The 25,598-nt window shown below is 41.8% G+C and overlaps 1 long non-coding RNA gene across 1 annotated transcript in view; it reads left to right on the forward strand.

The window, feature by feature from the left end:
• LOC107515282 overlaps window positions 1–25,598 on the forward strand; it is a 379,686-nt gene that overhangs the window by 226,132 nt on the left and 127,956 nt on the right. The gene's annotated exons all lie outside the window — the stretch shown is intronic.

Consider the following 25,598-nt stretch of genomic DNA (forward strand, 5'->3'; position numbering starts at 1 on the left):
AAAATTGAAATTAAAAATAATGCCTTTACGAAAGCATCAGAAATATGAAATACTTAGAGATAAATCTTACAAAAGATATATAAGCCATGCACAGTAAAAACTACACACACACCACTGAATTGAAATTGAGACCTAAATAAACAATATATCAACAGATGGATCAGAAGACACAAATTTATAAAGATGTCAGCCTTCCCCAAATTAATCTACAATTTCAAAGTCTCAGTGCACAGTTTTGTAAGATTGACAATATGACTGAAATTCATGTAAATTCGAAGGACTTAAATTAGTGAAAATCTTTGAAAAAGAGAGCCTTAGTTGGAAAAATAATGCTACCTGATTTCAAGACCGACTAGAAGTTACCTTAGTCCAGTTGCAGTGACATTAGCATAAAGATAGGCAAATAGACCAAGAGAAGAGAATAGATTCCAGAAATAGAATTACACATGTGAACAACTTGTTTTTCATGAAACTGGTGGTGTTCTTCATGTTTTATGTTTATATTGTACAATTTCTCTTTTTAAATAAAAAAATGTTCAATAGGTTTGATGTTAAGGTTCACGATTATTTTATTTTCCTTGCTATTAATATTATGAGTAGTTGTAGTAATGCTCTTATTGTTTTTGTGATTATATTTGAATGGAGAGAATTCTTCTTGGGAAAGACATTTATGGACAGATTTTGTGGATAAGGGACCAATGGGAGGAAGCGATGGTTGGAAGCAGTTTGAGTAGCGGGCAAGCAGGGAGTTTAAGTATCTGTCCACAGAAACTTGTTCATCGGAAATTTACCCTGTAGATAAGTGTAAGAGCCAGGAGAACAGAAAAACTCTTTTGCATACAGTAAAACTAAGTGATGCTATATGATGCCAGTGCGTGTGAGTGTTTGGTGGGAGGACGGTTGATGTGATCTTATTTTAAATTTCAAGGATGTTCGGTTCTTGTCCTTTCTCTACCACCATCTGCTTCTTCAAAGATGAAGAAGCACTGGCTATTCAACTCTAGTTTGCCTACCAAACTACTGGATGAGAGGCTCATACAGTGAGAGCGTCTACACATACTTCTTGTATCGCCCCAAACAAGGAGTCACTGTGCTCATCACCCTGCTCTGGCTCAAGATCCTTAAAGGCAGGTGCCTTTTCTTGCTGTCTTCCCTCAGCCATCATCGCTCCCATTTCATTTCTCTCACCACTCCTTTATACATTGTGGTTTGAAACGTACATGTTCCATAGACTCGTCAAAGACAGCACGTCCCTTTCCGATTCTTTTTCTCCTTGTTGGTTTTAGTTCATTTTAGAGAGAAAGATAGTCTTTCCTTTTTCATACAAAAACTGAAAGAATCTAAGAAATCTTTTAAATGATGCTGCCAGTCTCTATGGCTGTGAATAGCTGAGTGCCACCATGCGTGGTGGCAGTCCATTTAAAAGCAATGCCAACCTCAGGGCCCTGACCCAAGGTCATGTCTTCCAGCTGCTACGAAATATTAAATGGAGGTAACTATTACAGTCAAGAGCTCTTTGAACTGTATTCCTCATTCAGTGCATTTATTATTCACGTACTTTTCATCCAAGAACCACTTTATAAATTGAGTTCAAATTATGAAGTGATGCTCATTTGAATACATTAGTTTACTTGCATGTCCCTTCGAAGATGGAAAGGAAAGGCCAAGTCAAAAGTTGAACCTGAGCAGCATTTTCATGTACTGGCCTTTTCTTTTGTGTAGGCTTACTTATTGTTCTGGTATAATCTTTACTGTTTCTTTAGAGTAGATATGATCACCACCATACCCACAAGTATTCTGAAACATGTGGCTCTCCTGTGGATAGTTGTTTCACACGCATTGACTAAAGACTAACTAGGGACTGGAGTTAAGGAGTGAGGTGATTAAATAAACTCAGACCTTCGTGTTAGGAAAGTTCTCATGTAAAGACAATTCAATTAGACTAAAATACCAAGCACGTCTTTCATCGCCACCTCATGGGACCGTTACACTGTTTAAATAAGAATATAATATATAATAGCATGGAGTAAATGTTCAATAACTGTTAGCTATTTATCGCTATTGTTTTTATTGTCATCATCATCATCATCGTTTTTATTATCAGTGCAAAGAGGTAATGACAAAATTCCGAAGGGAAGAGTTGGAAGGATTCTCTTCATTTTGGCACTTCGATTTCGGCATCGTTCACAGTCTCTGGGGAAGGGACGGTCTAAATGGCAAAGCAGAAGCAGACATACAGACAAAAGTGAAAGAGGAGAACGGACCTGTTTTCGGCGCTGCTGTATCGGGGCGCGTTCTGGCAATTCCTGCTTTGATGTTGGGGTCCCATGCATTGACCTTTTGGTTCTGTTTCATTCTTTCTAATTCACTCACTTCAACTTGGCACGTTTTCTTTAGCAAGGCGTTTGGCATCGGCCTGGTCCTTGTATAACAATTTTGAGAGGATGAGAGACGTGGATAGAAATAACCCCTCTAAAGTTACGGTGACCTTCTCCCGTAATGTATTGTAATGTGGTGATAATGATAGATGCACTGGCTTCTGTATTTGAAGTTAAAAGAAAATTCAGTCGTGTTTTCTTTTCACCATCCACAAACTGTTATTTTGTAATAACAGAGGGAAGAGTTTTCTATAGCAGCCTCGTCAGTGGTTCCAAACTGGAAATAACATCCAACCACTAACTGCTGTTTAATTTTTTTTTGTTTTTACTTTATTTCATGCGTAACTATGTTTGCACAGCAGGGCAGCAAACATCTGCGGAAATGTCACTCGGAATAGCAAACAAGCTACCCTTTCTGCCTGGGGTTTTTGCCTTTGGTGGGTCTACACAGCCCCGATTCAGCAGGAAGATATTATTTAAAACAAAACGAAATCTGTGGGGAGATTAAAAAAAAAAGGCAAATGGCACCACTTGCCAAAATATGAATTTTCTTGCTTGTAGTGCTTTATTGCTCTACGATAGAAAGCACTCCTCAGAGACAACTCATAAAGAGCATTCCTGGCTACTGACTGACTCAGGAGGCAATGGAAGGGAGGCTTGGTAGGAATTCATCACAGGGGCGAAACCAGCAGAAGCCTAAACGCTCAGTGTATAATCTTTACATGTAACTAAAAACCCCAGACAGACTTCTTGTGTTTCTGAGGGATGCTCCTGGTTTCTCTCAGGGGTTTCTATTTTGGGGGATTGGCACAAAGAGACGTCAGCGGATGTTGGCAGAGGCCATGTCTCTCCCCAGCTGCACCAATGGAAACCATCACATTACAATGACTCATCTCTTTCCTTTGCCAGTGGGGTTTTTGTACACCATCCTCTTTGCTCAAAGTCATGCCTGGTGACTAGAAGCAGGAGGCATCTTGGACCCTGAGGAGTTTACGCTTTTGAGTTCGAGGAGCCCAAACTCAAAGTAGCAGCTGTGAGAACTAAATCCATAGAGATTAAACAGGACTATACTTACTACAGCCTTCTATAATCAGAGCAGTTCTCTTGTATCAGGTACAAGATAGCGGGCTCGGTAATGGTTTGGAGTTTCTGGCACCATCTGTGTTACGATTTATCTTTTTCCTCTTTGGCTTTTCACAACAGAAAGAAAAGTAGAGCATTTAGATTTGTGAGTTCTATTAGAGTCCCAAGTCAGCATTTTAATGCCTTTGCGTCTCGGTTTACAGATCTGTAACATGTGAATAGTAACCACTGCCTCGGAGTTGTTGAGAAGATGAAATTAGATAATTGAGTTTAGCGCATGTAAAATTTTCCCACCAAAGTTCTTCTGGAGGTAAGCCTGAGATCTTAAGATTTTCAATCTAAGGATTTCCTCCAGAAGTTTGCTGGGAAATTTTTAGATGTACTAAACTCCACTGCTCTATATATGAGGGAAATATTTTTTGTGTGTTATATAGCATCTTGCTCCAAAGATAGATCTGTACGTCTAACAAAAACTCGACTTTGAGCTGTTTCTGTTCTCGTCTGACCTCATGCAGGCATGTAACAGCTTCCCTCAGTGTGGCAGGCATGGAGGCCACCATGTTTCAGCACTATGCTCCAGTTTGCATGATGGTGGCAAGGATGGATTATGGAGCAGTTAATAAAGCACAGTACTCGCCTGTAAGCAGCTCACACAGTCTGACGACATGGTATATAAACTAGCCTGAAATAGGGTGGAGGGAAGCGGTGAAGGGGGAGAGAATGGGCTTCCTGGAGAGGCTGGTGTTTAGGATGGACCTTGAATTATGTTTGGGACAATATGTATAAACGTGGATGTGGGAGGAGCATGGCATCTTCACTAATTGGCAAGTAAGTGGCTGGATGCATTTGGGCCTCTCCTTTGAATTTCAGTGATCATTCTAGAATTTCACATTGAGACTCATGAATTATGACACAGTCAGGGTTTTGAGATGGACAGGAACAGTGAAAATGCCAAATCTCTATAGCTATCCTGAGTTAATTTTTAAAATATTAAATATTAATTTTTTTTTATCACCAGTGCTTGGACCAGCACAGAGGACACAGGTTACCTTATGTCCCAGATAAGAAGGTTTTGCTAACTTTATGCATGTTTATTAGATATGATTTAAGTGGGTAAATTTGGAAAATACACGAACCTACATTAAAAATTATTTCACTGATGTTCAGAAGATGGATTAGATAACTCTGAAAGAATTCTCAAAAGAAACCAGACCAATCCTTCGTATCCTACATGTATTCGGAAACCTAAGAAAAGAGCTAATAAGACAGTTCTTTCCTGAAAAAATGTAGAAAGGGGCCATGCATTCTTTGGTGATGTGCTCCAAAAAAATGTTAACAAAAAGATGATTTTTACTATTAAACCTTCAACTGACTTTGGCCTGCAAAACACCAGCTGGCTTATATTACTTGTAATGTGCTTTGGTGTGTCTCCGATGATAAATATGAAGGGTCCTTTAAGATATACAGAAATATTAAGCAACTAAATATGCTTTCCCCCCCCTCTTTGAAATTTAAGGAGTCAGAAGAAACGTGGGGTCCTTTTAAACACAGGGAAAATTCTGTATAGCTAAATCACCTTTGTTCCCACTAAGACCCAATAAGGCCTTCCCCTTCTTACTAAACAGAATAATGGACTTTGAGTTCCACCAAGCAGGACTTTAGCCCTGTACAAAATAACAAAGAACAACAACAACAAAAAACCCACTTGTCATAATCCAGCCTCAGTCTGTGTCCCAAATAGTATCTCACGGGTTTATTTTATTTTATTTTATTTTATTTTATTTTATTTTATTTTATTTTATTTTATATCCACCAGGACTCATCAAGTAGGCAAGACAGGTCTCATACTGGTATGTGCCAGATATGTTCCTGTTACCAAGTCTTTGCTTGTCCTTTCTGAGAGCAAAGCCTTACCTGGCCACTCTGGTTAACCTTGGTCTCTCTTCCTCCGGGCCTCCTAACTGCAAGTCTTTTTCCCCCCCTGCCTGTCCTCTGGGAACTAAGTGCACTTGCTTCTGAGGTCAATAGCCTTTAGGTACAATCTCATTTCATAACCAATGATATATGTGCCCTGTAAAGTAACTCATTTGCTCTATTCTGCCTCCCTGAAACATGGAGTAGAGAAGCTAGTATATGGTGGGTGGCCAAAAATATGTTTTATTTCATAGGATGACCAATGGACTGCTCTTGGAAATCATGGGATTTTGCTACTCGAATATATATGACAAATAGTTTTCTAATGTGGTCTCTAAATTCAACTCCCCTTGTAATCTCATTGTCGGTATAGAAACTTAAAAGAATTCCTTTTAAGTAATTCCTTAAGGAAGTAATTGAATAAGGAAGTAATCCTTTCATATTCAATTCATAATTGAATATGAATTTTATTACAGCTTCTGTTCTAGGCTTTGTGGATAAACTAACATGTGAGTGACAGACATAATAAAATAATCACACAGTCAATGTACAAACTGATATTAAGGGAAAGAAAATGATTCCTTTTACCATGAGGGTTTTTCTTCAGATGCCTGGGCTTGGAGCAGGCTCTACTCTGAACAGCCAGAGGATGACTTGGAAAAAGAACTAGGTAGAGCACTGAGTATAACCATAGAAAAGTCACCGTAAGAGAATATAGTTGTCTCTGATGGTGATAGTACCCAGGAAAAGGGTCCCTCCCTTCAGGTACAGAAGCCACATAGACTAGAGAAGAGAGGGCATTGATTTGAACCTTCAGAAACATTCCTAAAAACAGGGACAGGTTCTCAAAGATGTAGTGTAACCAACCTACTTCTGAAGAAGATAAAATGTCTGGCAAGGTAAAAAAGATGGAAGTCTCTGTCTTGTCCTTTCTCCTTTTAAGTTTCCATTTTCTGAGAAACCCTGGGAGGTAGAATGATTTAGTTGAACAATCTCAGGATTCAGGACAACTCGGCCACTGACTGCAAATTCCAGTTCTGCCGCTTACTAGTGCTGGAGCTTGGGCACAGTGCTTATCACAGAGGTTCATTAATCTCATCTGCAAAAAAAGCAGATCATTATATTTAACTTGCAGAATAGTCGTTGTCTATCTGTCCTTTCCAAGAAACCAGAATTCTAGAACCAATATCTAGAATGGAATTCTAAGAATTCCTTTAAAGAGAGAAGGGTGACCTTTCTTCGCGGGACACAGAGTGAAGGGAGAGGAATGAGGGTGTAACCAAGCCAAGCACCATATCCAGGGAGGGAAACAAAGCACAAGAACTGTATCCCAAAGTCAGCAATCAAGGGGAGGAAAAATAGAATTAATGGGCTGGGGTGAGGCACTTGGAAATCTGGCAGATGCAACAGGGAGAAATTTCTGTATCTGGTTGGTCCGGGCAATCATGAAAATTGAAGGCCAAGAAGGTCAGTTTCAAGGACAGTACCTGCCATGGAGCAGACACTCAAAACCTGTATCTTACCTTTGGAGTTGCCAGAGCAGCAACTAAAGTTACAGACAGTGTAGGGGTCTTATCACCCTCCACACATAGGATCTCAAGTGGCTGCATACGGTGACCAAGACACCACCAAGTTTCGATTCCCCTTTATCTAGTGTGGAATATGAAGCTCATAAATTTTACTTGATTTCCCCAAGTTTCCACAGCTAATGAGGTAATAAAGCTTGGAGTTTAATAGAATGTCTGTTTACAAATAAAACGTTCTTACCATGATTGGTGGTTCTACGTGGCTGATTAACAGAATCATTAGGAGGCGCTTTAAACAAAATAAAGATTTCTGAGCACTCCAAAGTTGCTGGATTTAAAATCTCTGTGGTTGGGGATCAACAACCCATATTTAAAATTTGACCATCAGTAATTTCGAGGTAACTCCTGTGGGGGACAAGTCATCTGGGTACAATTGCTTTCCCCCATATGGGCATCTACAGGGTAAGAGCGTGTTATTGGCCCCATTTATTCACCCAGTTAGAGCTAAGCTGGAGCTATAAAAACTTTGAGTTTCCTCCTTTATAGCCTATAAAAGCGACCCTGTTTTCACTCCTGTTTTCTCTGATAATTTTTTTTTCAGTCACTATCCAAAATTTCTTTTAACAATTTAAACAATTCCTCTCTTAAAAAGAATTGGGAAATATATGATTAATCTAGCCAATGATTTGATATAGATTCTGGGAACTTGATAAATAAATACAATTCTATATTATAATTTCTCACTTAAAACCACATCAATGGAAAAGTCCTCTTGAATTCTATAGCATAGAAAGGAAAATGGCAAAATAGTTTCATATGAGATATTTTATCAAATATACAAGAAACTTTGAGAACTTGGACAATTTCTTTCTTCTTTACTAACTACCATAACACATAGTGTGACTTCTTGAAGTCTTGAAGTCAGGAGATTAACTGTGTGACCCAGGGTGAGGTGTCTACCTTCTCCAGTCTCTCCTCATATCTCAGATGCAGAGCATCATATCTGCTTTCTGGTACCCTAAGAAGAACTAAAAGAGATTGTATGGATGAAGGTGTCTGCAATTAAATCGGGTACATAAGACGTACTCAACAAAATTTAGTGCCTCGCCTACTTTTTAGAAAGGTTTTTAGTGAAATGATTCTGCAGTTGTACTTTCTGTTTCTTCATTTTCTTGTCTATAAATGGAAGTGTGTTCATACAATATGATCTCTAGAATCTCTTACAAAACTAAAGTTCTATATTTTTATTATTCTAGGAAATTTTCCTGTATGTCCTCTAGTTACCCAGAACTGTTTCTCAGAAGTTGTATTGGTCACTGAGAAGTCAATGAGAACCCCTAGATAATCAATAACATTGCATTAAAAGATTTATTAGATAGAGTACATAAGATTTGCTTGTGGTTAGCAAATTCTAATGTTAACAAATATACATTTAACTAAATTATGGTAAATGACATTCTTTCTTCGATATGAAGGGAACTTAAGACCTTACATGCCTTTTTATATATTCTTATAGGGCTATTGACATTTTGACAAATCAATTAATAGAAAATTTTAGGAAAAATATATGGGAACTAGAGTTCTCTATCTATTCACTGTTAGATGGGTTCTAGATGGATTACCATAAAAATTTAATTTTTCCCCAGTTCTAATCACAGTGTCTTAGTATATAATTGAGACTCAAAAAAGTCTCATCAGGGGAATTAACTAATACATTTTTTTAAGTTCCACTGACTGTTGTGATGTAGCAGAAAAAACATTGATCTGAAGTTCTTCTGGTCCGATTCCTTTCTTCGTTTTCGTCTTCTCTTCCCCACTCCCTATTGTTTCCCACTCCTTTCTCCTCGCCACGCCAGCGACACTGGCTGGTCCAGCACGGCCTGCCACGTCGTGGTAACCTCCAGCAGTGGCCTCACAAAGCAGTGGGAGGTCCGCAAGTAGAAGAGGCCAGGGGAGGCAGCAAAGCCCCAGAATTATACGTTCGTCATTGACAGTGGAACGAGATGTATGCCGAGCCAGTCTTTGATTAGGCCTCTACAGAATAGGAAATTCTGCACGAGAAGTTATCTGTAAGAAATATTCCTACCGTGGGTTAAATCATCAAGCAAACATGGTTTATAAATATTCCCATCCCATTGTATTTTCAAGAATGTAAGCCACACCTAAAAGCACAATCCTTATTTTGTAGGGAAATACATGATGATTGCACACTTTGTCCCACTGTGCCAAGACTTACCCTTGAATTTAATTTCAACCTTCTTGTTTTCTCCCTGCGCTATAGTATGATTTCATAGTACATCCTCCCATCTGTTGAAACAGAGAAGCGCTTGCATTTTAGGTTAAGATGACTAATATTCATGAGGAATGAATCCAAATTCAAACTAAATGCACATTTTTTGCATTTGTCCAAACCCAGCCATGAATTATCTCAAGCTATCAATAGAAGAAGAAGAAAGTTGCTATCTGTAAATCCTTATTTGTTTTCCTAAATTGCACCCTTGGCAATGGGTGTGACAGAAAAATGTTCAGTATTCCTAGTAGCCTAACCTGCCAAGGGAGATAAAGCCACTTTGATGTCCCGGGACCAGAGACTACACAGATTTTTTTACCCAAAATGGGCTTTGAGCCCTTTTGAGAGAGAAGTGGGCTAAAACAACCTGCCCACTTACCAGCCTTCGGAACCCAGCAGATACACCATTGGCCCTGCCGGCTCCGGGAGGTGGCAGATCACAAGTCAAGGTAATGAATGCTTTTTTACTACTCTGGCCATTCATGAAGGTAGTGATGTTGATACTACACACAATAATAGTAAAAGTGAATGCAGCAATAGTTAATATTATTGGTGCTCGCCTTTCCGGTGCGATCACTGCATTCCAGCCCTGCGCCTGCCAATGTGCCTGCCTTTGTCACTTCATTCTTGACCACGTCGCCGCAGTGCAGCGAGTGATGCTCAGAGTATTGCGTGCCAAAGGTCACACGGCAAGTAACAGGACTGAAGCTCACAGCCGCTTTGCCTCCTTCTGACACCTCTGCTCTGCCCTTGACCTTTTCTGGGGTGCCCTATGCCCTCCCGGCACATGTTGCCTCCTTTCTTGGGTGAGACCCACCATGCACTTCCCGCTGGGACAGCAACTCCGAAAACAGTGTCCCCAGCAACCCCTTCCCCCCCGCGACACGCACCACACACACGAAAACGTTCTCCTCTGGAGGCCGGGTGGAAAGAGCACCCCAGGAAAGATCGGATTGTGCGGCAAAGTAAATCGCATTCGCAAAGTGCTTCGGCTTTAGCAGCGTTTCTGACTCCCGTGGCTGGCGTTTCTGTCGTTGCCTCCTGGACTTGGGGCGGCCGCGTCCCAGCGCTGTGGTCAGAAGAGCCAGCCCCCGCAGCTCTTCCCGTCCGCCCCCTTCGCGTCTGGGTTCATTTCTTTCACGGTCGAGAATTCGTTCATTCCGTTTCGTTTTCTGACCACCTGCTTTGCACCAGCACTAGGCTAGAATCCTACACGTAAAATTTCCATTAAGCCTTAGGAAAGTATTTTTTAAAACCGTTTTTGATGTTTGTTTTGTGCTTTGTTTTGGCTGATGGGGAAAATTAGATCGGAAGCATTTATGGAACCTGACCAAAGTGCTAAGTGCTATTAAACTAGTGGTTTTTAGGCAGAGGAGACTTTCACTCCCTTCTTTCCGAAGGGGGTTTGGCAATGTTTGGAGACACGAGTGTCACATCTGGGGGATAGAAAGGGGCAGATTGCTATGATGTCTAGTGGTGGAGGCCAAGGGTGCTGTTAAAAATCCTACATTTGCACAGAACAGCCCCCTACAAGGAAAGACCTATTCTGTCTCAAAGTATCGACAGTGCTGAAGGTGAGACCCCTGGATTAAACAGAAGCGTCTTTGACTGGATTCCGCCATGCGGCTGCTCTGGCTGATGGCTTAGATGCTCCCAGATGGACTCAGCTTTGTTTGAACCAGAGCCTCTGGCTACTTTGCCAGGAGAGTGTCTATTCTGCTGTCGCATGCGATAGTCTGGAAGCTGAGGTCCTCCCTGCTCAGCCGTCTGGCTCCCCAGGACGTCCATGGCTTAACGCCCTGATGCCACTACACCTGATAAGCCCGTCTCGAAATGCCAAACGCCCAAATTTTTCAGGAACAGTGAGTCGGGAAGCATCTGTGGTCAGGAATCTCGGAGTCCCGAATATTCTTCAGGTTCCGGGAGCTTGGCTTTGGGGAATGGTCACAAAACTGGATCTTTTACAGTGCTTCTTGGCCCAAGGAAAAGAGGAAAAGGGGACTACCCATTTCTTTTCCAGAACATTGTCCAATTTCAGTGAAGCAGAAAAGAACTTGGAATTTAGGGCAGCTGCTCTGTCTGGGAAGAAAGATGGAAAGTTTGACTGTGTTTACACCACCATCAGGTGGCCTGATGATTTTAAACAGAGAGGTAAATGCCCAGTCATTCTACATGAGTATATGTTTGTTGGGACAAAACATAAACTGGTAGTGTAAAGACCTGAGCTCGAGGCCTTTGGTGAGACTTAATTCATTCACTTATTCCCTAAAAAGATGTGCTCTTGAGCCCTTATTACATGCGTGCCAGGTACTGAGTGAGGCTTTGACCGTGTAGATTCCAATCTGGTGGGAGGGAAATTATAGAGAAAGGGCCATTAACATAAAGTAGGAAGATAAGTAGTTATGGCAAAGAGAAAGGGGACGAGAAGATGCGGGAACTGGAGAGACATTCCAGCAGAGGGAATGACGTGTGGGAAAACCCGAAGGCAAGAGGAAGCATGAGAAGTCTGAGAACCAAAAGCAGCCAGGTACGGTGGGAGCCCAGAGAACAAAGGAAGGAGAAGGGGTCAGGAGACTGAGCTGCAGCGCGAAGGCTGTGGGGGGCGAGGGGAGATCAAGTCTGAGAGTCTGAACTCGCAGCGGGGTCTGAGTCTCGCCCCGCGCAGGATTCCAGATGGGAGCTGAGGGTCAGAAAGCCGGGAACAGCACAGAGACACCCGCGAGATCATTACTGCAAAGGTGGAGACAAGGCCTAGAGGTGCGGCAGAGGATAGGAGGAGAAATGGAGGGTTTTAGGAATATGTGGCTGGAGGGAAGGCCAGGAATTGGTGATGGACAAGCTGGGGTGAGTGAGGGAGACGGAGATGAAGGATCCCATCCAGCCTCCCTGTCCAGGCAGCTGGGTACGTGCCATTTACCAAGACTGTGCGTATCTATCTTTCCTCGTCTGAGAAGTGGGAGTAAAATTCTCACCTCTCCTATCTCACAAAGCTGTTTTGATGACTAAGTGAAAATAAATATAAAAGGGTCGTGTAGACTATAATGCGTAATACACATCTGGCTGCACATTGATTGTTCGTAATTATTATTATCACACGTTCATCTCTCTGGCTCTGTTATCAGTCTCTATGTGCTATAAAACACCAACCCAACTCTATGATAATATCACTTGGGTGCTTTACAGCTTGCTGATTTCACAGTTACAGAAAGAATTTATGGAACATATAAAATGACAAGGGAAAAGGTGTGGCCTCTTGTTCTCTAGCATGAACTTGGCTTTGAAATCTTGAAATCGACTCTGATTGCCATGAGAAAACCCAAACCAGCCCAGCTTGGTTGCTGACCTGATCGGGGAATTGGGAGTAGACAATGGAAACTGTTTCTCCTGTATTGTTTCACTGAGTTGCCAAAGAACGCCTGGGTCTCACCAGCCTCAGCCTGGTCCTTATCCAGATGGCTCTGTGTCATCAAAACCACAGGAAAGCGCCTACTGGCGTGTTGCTACTCCATGGCTCCAAGTCTATGACCTTATTATTATTATTTTTTTAAATCCCTCTGCAGCCTTACTGAATAGACTGTGAATGGATGAGCCCAGCCAATGCTGCAAGGAAAATATTTGGGGATCAGTAGACGTGGGCTCTGCCCCAGCTTTGCCACTTAATCAGTTATGCACCTTGAGGAATCCACCTTGAGAAGTATCGGTTTCCTTGAACATTATTTGGGGGACATAGATAATTCATTTCGGGACCGAAAAGAATAGGAGATAATAGATACGCTTTGTAAGTTGCAAAATGCTGAGAAAACCACATGGGTAGATGGGTAGACTGAGTGATATTAGTATTACTAATATTAGTTCCATTGAGAAGAAAGTCTATTTTAAATACGCTTTGTATTCCCTTGGGACAGGGGATAACATTTGTTGGAAAAATTATATTAAACTGGAAACTGAGCAACCTGAATTTAACCATCAATACAATTTTTAAAACCATAGTCCTCATCATTGAGGCATAAATAATCTAACATAACTACATCTTAGAATGCGCCGGGACTGGAGGTGACCTCAAAGGCTTTCTACTCATCCTTTTTCGGGTGTCGCTGTAAGAGGCTGCTCTCTGTGTAAATCCTGCGCATTTGTGATGATACATCCAGGCAGCAGTGGTTTGGGGCTGAAGCCCAGACCTCTGACTTGTCATTCGGCATCGTTTTTAGTCAACTACATGTCCTCTCAGGAGTCTTTCTTACTTTCTGCCAAATATCACAACACCCCTTGAGCAGGAAAGCGAGGGTCCGTGTGTCCCAGACCGCTGGCAGTGGTAAAGGTTGGTAGGTCCGATGGGGGTGGCATTTTACCTTTATTGCATTTGCTGCTCAGGCCAGGCAACATTTCAGATTCAATTCGCATAATTGGAACTGTTTCTTCTTTAAAAATATGACCTCAGTGTTTAAGATCATCACCGTCTATTCACAGTGATGCAGTTTTATTTTGCTTTATTTTTAAAATAAAGCAAACTTGCTCCATTACTTTATGGCAGAATGGAGAAGCTAGTGAGTGTTAAAGAACTGTGAATCATTCCATTTGAGGGGAGAAAGTGCTCCCTGGGACACCAGCTAACCTCTTGACACTGGACACCCTGACTCTGCTTTCCCACGGCAGATGAAAGCGACATCGGGAGAGAGGGGAGAACATGGTGGCATTCTCTGTTTGTCAAAACATCTTGAACAATTTTTCAGACATTTTGAGTTAGTTAAAATCCAGACTACATAGTGCCAAGCAGTTTTGCTTAATTTCTAACCCCTCGAGTATTTAAAGGGAAATTCAATCGGTATTTTTCTGAATTGTTGCATTTAACTCATCAGTGCGCCGTTTCATAAGAGCCACTCAATGCCAAAGGAGTCCTTCTGTGCCAATTCAGAAATCCTACTCTGAAGGACTGAGCAGAAAAAGGAGCCGGGACCCGTGGGTTCTACAATCTCACAAATCGAGATCTAGAGAAGCCTATGGCAAGGTCTTGTCTTGTCGAGATCATCCAGGAAACCAGCAGGGAAGGTGGAATGTCAATCCCAGAGCGTGTAAACCTGCCCCAGGTACTGCTCTCTTTGTGTTAAAAACCACTGAAAGTTCTGTAGTGGAGGAACGTGAACTTCTCCTTAACAGAGACCAGCCCGTTAGCGTGCATGAGACGTTTTCACGATTATAACACATAGCGATGAATGTTTCTAAAATGCTCTGCGGTGACTGGCATAACTGTGCACCTTAGCTGTGAGAAAGCTATTGCTTCTCAGGGTCAGAGCCCAAGGCCCTCGGGAGACAACAGCATCCCAAAGTCACAAGTTCACTCAAGTGTTTTCCTTCTTCCCAACCTGCTCATCTCCCACTAATTCAGGAAAAGCACTCAGAGCCAGTTTCTGTTTCTATCCATTAAAGGTTCAATAGTTTAACACATACACATGAAGTATATTGTAATGCTCTAACCAAGGACATGTACAGCTGGATTTAGGGAATAGGCCAATGCCCAATAATAGGGGACACATCAAACAAACATTGGTGTGGCCATGTAGACACAGAGGCTGCTGATGCAAAGGCTTGCTCGGTACCTCTTCTGTCCCAGACACGGTGCCCATTAGTTTACATATCTTCAGTCATTTCATCTTCCTCATGAACCTGTGTGGTTGACAGCGTTAAGCCACTTTTATAGTGATGATATGGGTATTTTGTGAGGTTAAGTGACTTGTCCAGGATCACCCAGCTAGTAACTGGCAGAGCTGGACCTGAGGAGAGATTGACTGCCTTCCACATGCGTGACATTTCCATTTGCCATTCCGCCCTCTGCACACGATATTTGGTTATTGGTCATAAGTTTATAAAAATGGTACAGCCACATGAATGACATTCAGATCTGATTAAAAGTTGCTTAATTAGATACAATTTTTAGGTGAAGAACTTTTAGCTTTGTTTGTTATTCAGATATCGTACATCTTCCATTTTTATCCAGAATTTCCACCATAATGCTAGAGTAATCCTGAAATTCCATAATGCTAGATCATTCAGTGTCTCATGGAATAAATTAAGGGGCATAATTAGGATTAAATTCTAGCAAATTTAGGAAGCTGTGCATCCTTATGTAAGTGAACCCAGCTCTTGCAAACATGTGCTGCTGAAAGGTACCCAGGGATGCTTCCTCAATTCTAGCAGAAGCTGCCTGCCTTCTTGTGATGGTTATGAATTGCTTTACATCCTTACAGGTCTTTCCTAACCTATGGATAGTTATGCTCTACAATTTTATTATAATTTAGTCAGAAGTCATTAGCAGTGCATTTTCCCATAGAAACAACATTTAAAAATGATAGGCTTCCGTGGCAACCCATCAAAGCTTAGAAAGCTCCACGACTTTGGAATAGGGAATAGCTCTGGATGTAGGAGCAGAGCCAGTATCTGGTCACTTATCAGGGCAGTGCCATGCAGGAGCTGGGGAGGAGGAAGTGGGGTCATGAGCAGTGCGTGACAGTGTCTCCCGTGGGTTGCTGTAGCTCTGTCATGGGTGTAAGAGCTCTTTACCCACAACTGTACCAAAGGCATTGAGCCCCGGACATTGGTTTGTGATGACAAACTTCAGGGGTCGCATCTGTTATTCATCAGGAATTTGGGGAGTCTGAAAATTTGTTCTCTTCCCATGGGACTGAGTCTCTGAAAAGCATCACCTCTCTGGACAGATTCGCAAGCATAGCTCATAAGTAGTTTTTCACATGAACACTTCCGGACTTCCTCTGCAGTCCTGTGAGCGCCAAAAAGGCAGAGACTTTGAATATTTTGCCCACCACTGCAGCTTTGATGACCAGCATATGTTCTGATATATCATAGGCCCTCAATGTATATTCATCAAATGAATAAATATTCAGTGACTTTCCCCTTTCAGCTGCCGGCCTTGTGATTATCAGGAGATTTCATCAGCCAAGTTACAGAGAAAGGAAAGTTCCCAGTTTGGGGCACATTAGGCATGTGTGTGACGGGAATGCCCACTTCTTCGCCTGCTGGATGCCTTATAATTTATTAGGAACCAAGCTCAGGTATCTCCTCCTCCAGGAAGTCTTCTACTGTGCCACCTGTCTCAAACAGAGACTAAGATGCATACTCTGATATTATCCTATGATTATTACTATATTATTATTATTAGTTATCACTGCCTCACATCATTTTTATTATTTTTTGCCTATCTATCTCCTAAACTGGGAAGCCCTTGAGATTTATTTCTCTTGTGAAGCCAACATTTAATCCAGTGACTGACCCAAAGTAAGTGCTTAACTGGGGCTGGCAGAAAAATACCTACCCCTATGCCCGTAAAGATGTCCAGGTCCTCATTCCTAGGAGCCATGGACATGTTAGGTTACCCGGCGTAGGGGAATTAAGGTTACAGATGAAACCGAGCTTGTTAATCAGCTGAGCTGAAGATCGTGAGATTCCCCTGGATTATCTGGGAGGACCCAGTGTAATCAGAAGGGCCTTGAAAGTGGGAAAGGAAGCAGAAGAGATGGTTGCAGGATGTAACGTGAGAAGGACAGGACCCCCCAGAGCTGGCTCGGAAGAGGGAGGAACGGGTCCTCTGGCCAAGGAGCGCCGGCGGCCACCCAGGGAAGCTGGAGAAGGCAAGGAACGGATTCTCCGCGGGAGCTTCCAGGAGGGAGCACAGCCCTGCTGATATCTTGGTGTTAGCCCAAGGAGACTCTGGCGGACTTCTGACTTACAGCCCTGTAAGATGACAACTTCGTGTAATTGTAACGCACTGATTTGTGGTAATTTGCGATAGTAGCAAAAACCAAAAAATACAAATGTCATCTCCAGAGTCGCTGACTGGGATGTGAATAATGCACCTGTGCAGTGGATTCCCAGAGAGCAGCCCTCGGGTCTCCACGTCCCAGGGAGCACAAAGCCCGGTCTGCCGAGCCCTCCCCGCTTACCTGTCTAGGAACCCACAGTGAGTACCCGTGTCTGAAGGGTGGATTCCGCTAGTTTCTGTCTCATTTTGTTAAGGTTAGAATTTAAGGACTTGCATTCTTACATTGAGCAATGATACAAGTGCCATCAGAAGGAGTAGGATCAGATGCCATAGGTCTCCACACATGCTTTTTCAGGAGTGACCCCAATAAAGAAATGTTCTAGGGGACGAAGAATCATGAGCAGAACCGCCGTCTGGAGGGATGAGGCCAGGCTGACATTTTCTCCTGTTACGACCACACACGTCAGGGCGGCTGACTGTCCAGGGCCACCGTGTTTCTTTGAGAGGAATTAACCTCTCCTGTTCAGAGTCACACTTAACCAAAGTCTGGAACTCCCAAACTAGCATGACCTCCCTCCCTCAAACAGGTGCTGTCAGGTGCCTGTCCTGAAGCGGTGTCATCGGCAAGGGTCCCACTGGAAGCCCTGTGGCTGGGGCTCCTGGGTGGTGGAGGCTCTGCAGATCCCGGTCCCCACTGTGGCTGCCCCGGGGAGGAGTCATCCCACAGCCCTGGGCACAGGTAAGCCAGACCAGTTACCCGAACCCCTCTCTGGGAAGTTTCTTGAGGATCCAGCCACACAGCCATTTTCCGGGACACCAGTGGCTGCTTGGGAACAGGTTCCAATAGGACCCAGGGCCCGCCTTCCAGACAGCTTCCCACTCCCGCCCCCAGCGTGAGTGACGGAGCCAGTCCAATGCACTGAAGTCGGAGTGGCTTTGTTTTCCAAGGAGCTCATTGGTTTTTTTGTTTTGTTTTGTTTTGGTTTGGTTTTTGTTTGTTTGTTTTTGGATCCACCCCAAACTGTCTCCCTTACTTTGAATCTGAGAAAGGAAACTAGGGTCTCCATTTCTTCCTAATACACCCCCTCGCCCCCTCCCCCTGCCAGGCTCACTGTTCTGATGCACACGAAGAAGCAGCGTCTGTGAGGCTCGCCCACTCTCCCGCCCATCCCCACTCTTCTTCCCTCCCTCCCTCCCTCTCTCTCTCTCTCACACACACACACACAGACACACACACATGCACACACTTCACATCACACAAAAATTCTCATGCAACCTTAAACTTAGATAACTTAAAGAAAGCCATTTCATAATAAAAAGTTTTCCAATACGTGGAAATAAGTGGGATTTTTTTTTTAATGGCAGATTCTTTTTTCTTAGGAAAAAGTCCTCATCAAATATCCCTGTGCATGCTGGTTGCTTGACTGTCTGACTGATGAATCTGTGGATGGAAAGAGGGAACCCCTAAGGATTTTTAGGATGATTGGAAGAAAGCAGAGCTCATCCAATGCAAATTTATTGGAAGGTGGATCAGTTGCAAAGGGGTGGGTTAAGGAGTTGGTTTCCATCCATATTGATAGGTAGAATGTCAGGAATTAAAGAACACGAGATAAATTTGTTACCCAGGAAAGAGAACAGTCGATTGGGGTGGAGGTACCAGGAATGGTGACCTGATTCCAGAGAAGTACCAGAAGCTCATTCTCCTAGAAGGGTTAACAGCTTGCCAATGGCTCACCTTCTTTGGCGAGCTTCCCCTCCCCCAGGTTGGGAGGTATAAATCATTGACTATCAGGATAATGAGAAGCAGATTTGTGTCTGCTAATTTCTGGGATATGGAAGGTCTTTAGGAAAAGCCTCATAAGACGTTGCTGAGTGTTGTGAGCTCTACCACCTTGACAGAAGACACATGTGGGATGCAGACGGGCCAGGCTGTGCTCCAGCGTGGTGGATGCTGCAGGGGAGGGCAGAGCTGACAGGTCATACCCGGAAACCCGTCGTGTGTTCTGCTGGATGAGGAGCCTCTTCCTTTATTTCAAACCCAGGAGCCAGGGATGTAGAAAATGTAGTCTGTCCTTCCGTGTGCTCTAAGGGTATATGCATCCTCCCCTTAGAAGAAGGCTGGGGTCTCTTCACAATGTCCGTCTCCCTGTGCTCTGAAGAGAGTCAAGAAAGCCTGGTCAGAACCAAAGACTCCTAAGTCAAAATTGCTAGGAGTGCGTAGAAATGAAAAGTGAATGCAAAAATCTACTTCACATGAAGTTAGTATAAGCCAAAAAGAGCAAGCCAAGGAGGAAAGCTCTCTTTAAAAAGAAGCCTGCCGATAGGTCCCAAAGCAGGAACGTGTCACGGAGTAGGACAGGGCGCAGCAGCAGAAGCAAGGTGCCAGGCTTCCTCTTCCTGAGCCTCAGAGGCTCTGTGTTGAGAGGTGGCACGCCCCTTCTCCCGGTGGCGACCCTGTGCAGGGGCTGGCCTCCCTCCAGAGCAGCTGGCTGGCTTGTCCTCTGGGCACAGAGCTGGGCAAGTGCAGTGTGGAAAGAACTTCTCCAGGTAACCCTGCTAGTGGGTATTGCCCAGGACCACAGCAGCCCATGGCTGTTATGGTCGTCTTGTGGTGCTTAGGTCAATACAGGGACCTACCACATTTATTAGGGACCTCTGACACGTGAGCCATTACATTTCAATGTGGTCTTTTCATGCAGTGGCAAAGCTTGAGTGAAAATGAATGTTGTCTAATGGTTATCTTATAGTATATAAAGGAATGGATTATAGATTTGTCACAGAATATTAGGGTAGGAAGGAAACACAGATTGTGTCTTAAATCTTTTATTCTACCTATGGAGAAACCAAGATTCAGAGGGAAGAAGACTTAGGCTATCCCTTTTGTTGAACTTTGTAGAATATTTTGGACTTTCTGAACACTATTTGTCAATTCCTCTATGTAGGATCAATCTCAGGGTATATTTTTGAAATGTGATTTATCCCTCAGAAATTCATTTTTTGTTATAATACAACAGGTAAGCAAGAGGCCAAGGAATGTAAAAGAAGCTGAGATATATTTTATACCATCTAATTGCTTATAGTATAATGGAACAATTAACTCTAACATGGGATAATAAACGCTATAGAATTACTTTCTTCTTAAAAGAAATGTATCATATGCCTACATTTCTCAAAGTAGGAAATGGCCATATTCCAGAGCTGGAGTTGTGAGCTAAGTGATTTTCAGATGGGTAAGGTGTTACTATAAATACTATGTTATAATAATAAAAGCATCATAAGTTGAAAAAAAGAGAGACAAAATAATGTAAGTAAATTTAACTTTTATTACTCTAATGAAAGAAACTACATTATGAAAATTTTAAATATATATTATGAATATTGTGAGTTTGACATATCAGCTTACTTTTCTTTAAACACAGAAAGTTATAGTAGCTCCATTAATTAAATTGGATATTAGTGCTACCCTGTATGAATTTTTGCCTGCCAGAAAACATTTTGGAAGGAATTATGTTAATATAATGAGGGTAAATTGCACTTGGTTAATTATTCAGTAGATCAAATCAACAAATATAGTCTTAGAGCGTGGTGTGCGTGTGTGTGTGTGTGTGTGTGTGTGTGTGTGTGTGTGTGTGTGTTGGTGCAGGGACTTAGGGGAAGTGTGAGGCTAGCTCAGATCAGAATATCAAAATAACAACCAGAATGTTGGTGAATACGATATAATAAGGCAACTTTAGCAGCACAAACTATCATCATCTATCATCTAACTATCATATAACTCATGGCCAAGGCCACCTCAGGTTCTCAAGATGAGAGTAACTGATGTGCTACCCCATGTCCTCACACCTTTGGACCCCTCTGCCCTTTCTTTGCTCTGCCAGGAGCGATCTGAAGTGATCCCTGCACCTTGGGGAAAGACTCAAACCCTCATCCTCAAAAGCTTCTCCCTCCCTCTTATATGGAGCCAAGTCTTTGACCCCACCTTGCTAGTTGGCATGGCCCTCAATTAGGGGAAAATAATAGGATAAGGAAACAGGTTATTAGCTCCGAACATTGGTTTCATGTGTTTCTGAGATGATACTGTGCACAAATGAGATTAAAGGAGCATGACTAACATGAGCAGAAGGATAAGACCTGGAAATTATACCTGCAAATGGGCTGGGAAGGTGAGAGACGAGACAACACTACACACAACTGATGGGGCCCTTATCATCTCCTGAAAACTTATCCTCATGGAAGCAGGAAAAGGGTGGAGATTGATACATTTTTAAAACTTCTCCGAAGTCCCTTCCCCAAGCATAATCAGAGAGTAAGAATCATTTCGCGTTCAGTGTGCTCCCACATTACAGCATTGGACTTAATCATTAACTCTTACATCATGTGGTTGCAGAGAACCGACATTGACCTTCGTCGTCCTGGCCCTCAGTGGCTGCCACTGATGTGATTTGCTTCCAGTCTTTACACCTTTTGGGATAGTTGCCACTTTTTAGTCCAGCACAATCCTATATAAGTTGATATATATTATAAAATAATTTAATATATATATGTATTTGAATCATCATTCTGTAATATTTCACAAAATGCATTGATTGCCAGATACTCTGCTAGCTAAACAAATTTTAGAACCACTGGACTAATTGAATTTCAGTTCAAACGATCATGCCTTCAAAATCTCCCCTCTTGCTCTGGCCCAGCCTAGCCAAATACTTGGGTGAAATGGGCATGTTTACTGCCTACGTGGCAGTTTGTTTCGACAGACTACAGTGGCTATCAGCAGCTTTCTTTCTGTATGTGCATGTCTAATCTTTTTTAGACTAGGTCAAAAGGAAACAGGAGACCCTGCTTTAAAGTTTCTTCAAGTATGGCCAACATAGATTTAGTTTTTGGTGGTTGATTGGTTCATGAAGTTAGAATTGCTGTGGGCCAATACAGAACCTAAAGGTGTTGGAGAAAGTAGAATCTTGGAGCCAGAATAGACTTTCAGAGATGCTCTAACTTAGAAGATTACTGAAAGGCTCTATAGCCAGAAACGCCACAGCACCCCATGACAGAAATAGCAGGGCACATAGCTCTTAATTCTGCTCAACCATGGGTCACCTGCACCCTGGCTGCCATTCTAGTTCTCCTGGCAGTTTTGCTGTCCTCTTAGCAGTTTTTCTTATTCAGTTTTTTAATTCTTGTGGGTACCATTGCCCTGATATTGACTGTGACCAATAGATTTTGGCAAAGGAATCCCCAAGGCAATGTCAGAAAGGGTTTTTATACTCTAGTAACTTCCCTAGTAATTTTTTCCTTTTCACCAGAACGGGTAAGATTATGATTGGTACTATTAAGTAAGATATGGACTGACTGCATGTAGAGAGTGATGAATATGCTTAAATACCTCTCTGAGGCTCCCTAAATAGATCAGGGAAACATGGGTCCCTCTGCAGCTCCCAAAGAGCAAAAGTATATTCTAATAGATGTGCACAATGAGCGGAGTTCACCGTTGAAATTTCTCCAGGAGAAGTTATAATTAAGTCATTTCTCTCAGGATGGTGATAGCACAGAGAAGGGTCCTTGACAGAACGGTAGCTTGTGCATTCTCCATCAAGATTTGGCTACAGGCCATGAGCACTCCTCTGATTTAGCCCCCAGTCAGCAAGTGGCAATTGCCATCTTGATGACCCAGGACTACTACTTGGATCATTCCAAGTGAGGCTGAAAGTAGTACAGGGAACATCTGTAAAGTGTTAGGATATTGCATTTCAAAAAAAATAAAGCACACGTAAAGCTGATAAGCCAATCTGTTCCTACGTGTCTTGAAGTTTCCTCTCTTTGTTATTAATTAATTAAGGTATAGGGTAGCCTAAAGGGAGGAAGCACCCGTAACTTTGACAGATGATAAAACAGGCCGCAATTCACCAGCCCAGTTGAACAAATGTCTCAATTTTCCTAGTGGAATTTTTTTTCATTCTCAAAAGCAGTCAAGGTAAAATTCCTTAAAATTAATTTGAATATGCAAAAATAAATATCCTTGTTTTTCTACTCTTCTCTCACAAAAATTTAAAGAGCTGGCCTTGGAATGAAGGAAAACTTGAGATCCTCAGGGAATACGCTGCTTAATTCATGAAGGCTGGTGTGTGGGAAACATTGCCTTGAGTATGGTGTCCTGAAACACAGCAGAGGCAGGAGAGAATTGTGCGTGTGAGGATCACTGAGGCATTTCAGGGTTGCAAAGGGTTGGATGCTTTCTTATCTAATCTCTGCTTAGACAGTTCATTCTTTTTTGGACCAGTTTTAGAAGTTCTTCCTCCTACAGACCTAAACTCTGCCTTCCTATCACTTTGTTCCTTGCTTCACACCTAAAACCCTGAGATTCTTTCTATTTACAGGTCTTTTAGGGACATACAGGCACTACTCCCTCCCTTCTCCATTCCTCTATCCAGGTCTTCTCTGGGCCAGGTACACTCAGTTCTCACAAGTCTTCAACGTAAGATCTTTCTTTACTCTCCTGACCTCCCTTCTTTAGACCAATTCTAATTTGCTAGAGAAATGTTTTCTCTCAAATAGAAAGAACATGATACTCCAGGTGAGATGAACATATTTCTAAAAACTAGATATTCAATGACTAGTAAGTCTAAACACAAGTATTTTAAAATGTCAAGAAGAGTGGGATTTCACTGATTAGACAACTGTAGAATTTTTTTCATGACCTCAAGATGCAGTACCAAATAAGTAAAAGTGATAAATTGCAAATGTACATGTGCAGATGTAGACATGTGTGCTCTCAGGGTGGTCCACTTGATGGAGGGTCCTTATAAACCGCATTAGGTCCAGAAGCTTCCAGAATGCCTTGAGTTCAATTTATGAGGTAGGCTTTCTTTGGGGGTCTACCATACATAAATAACTATTGATTAGCTTCCTAGAGACAGGTTTTTAGTAGAACTCTGAACAAGGGCATTAGAGAAATGCCCCCAGTGGGGTCATTTTTGTTGACCTGGGACTACATAAAAATAGGAGTATCGAATGCTTAATGTCACATTTTATTGCTTGGTTCAGCTAATTTGTCTTGTGGGAAGCAAATGTTTTTGAAAGCATTCCAGAGCCTTTGTAGTGTTAAAGCTCATTACCTTGGATTTCATATGAGCCAAAAAATATACAACCAACTAAGTGCCGTGAACCTCAGCAAAATTTCATGACTAGACAGAAGCAAAGCTATGAATATCATGTCATGCAAAACTAAGATGAATTTAACATGCATTCTTAGTAAAATGCAATATAATAAACTTGGGGAGATTCCTTTGCTACTGTTTTTTTTTTTTTTTCCCCTTTAAGCACTAAAGGTGATCTAAAGAACAGAATGAAGAAGAAGTCGAGTATACCTTCTTTGCGGGAAATGATGTTTCTTTTCTATTATTCTTTAACTCTCCATCTGCATGGATAAACTTAGAAAAAGACTGTGAGTTTTGCCCAGACAGTACTTGAATAGGCCAGAATACATTTTTCAGTTCTCTACGACAGGCCCCCTCCTGTGCCAGGTCCTTTCATATACATAATTCAATTCTAACTCTTACAGAATTATTATCTCGTTTTACAGATAAGGAAACTAAGGCCCCAATGTCACTATTATGATTTAAAAAAAAAAAAAAAAGATTTGTAAGAGCCAGAATTTTATTGCTCTGTTTCTCAAGACACCCAAAATCTGATCCTATTTACCTTGTTAGAATTTCTTTCCCACTCATATCTTTAAGGCCCTCTAACTGACTGGATCAGGTAGCAGTCATCAAACAATTTGTGCATTCAAAACCTCACAATTTTGCTCCCTCTGAAATATTCTATCATATCTACCCTGTCTGTTGAAATACATAATTGCTTCTATGGGAAACTCTCAGCTGGTTGTGCTCTCTTGACATCTCGTCCATAAATGCTGAGCAGATAGTCAAACATTTTGCTGCTAATGCAGTGAAACAAATTAAACTATAAAACAAAAATTTAGATGTCCTTATTCTGTAAATAAGCTAACCTGTGTATTACAGGGTTCTATACCCAGTGGTATACATTACGGTACCAATTATACATAAAAATTATTCTTATAATGTCTACATCACTTATTGATATTAACACATTGCTGGCATGAGCATTATTTTGGTACAAGTGTCACTAGCTAAATAATGACCCCATCTGCAACTTTATTTTGACAGGGAGGTGCATGCACGTTTTCAATAACTTTTCATTAAATAGGCAGTCCTTATGTGGCTCAGCTCAGTAAATAGAGAGCTTCTCTTAATATTAGTCCATTGTTTGTGGTACTAAATCCTTTATCATCTTCAGCTGAACTTATACAATTACATTAAATTATTTTTATCCCATATATTTCTGTCTGAGATATTAACATCATAAATATTTCTATTATGAACTAGGTCATGAAAATCATTTCTTAGAATGTTATACTTATGAACTTGATTTTATTATGTTTTGTTCACCTTTGCTCCCCAGAGATTTACAAATTTTCTTTGGTCAAGTTTCAGGATACATTTGTACTCAACATATTTTTTACTTTTTGACATCAAATCATAGTCACATTTTCTATATTAAATTATTTAATAGCTGCTTCTACTAAAATGACACTGTTTTTTAAAAATGTTTTATTTTTGTTT

Source organism: Rousettus aegyptiacus, unplaced genomic scaffold (genome assembly GCF_014176215.1).
Source record: "Rousettus aegyptiacus isolate mRouAeg1 unplaced genomic scaffold, mRouAeg1.p scaffold_m13_p_7, whole genome shotgun sequence".
In the NCBI taxonomy this organism is placed as follows: Eukaryota; Metazoa; Chordata; class Mammalia; order Chiroptera; family Pteropodidae; genus Rousettus; species Rousettus aegyptiacus.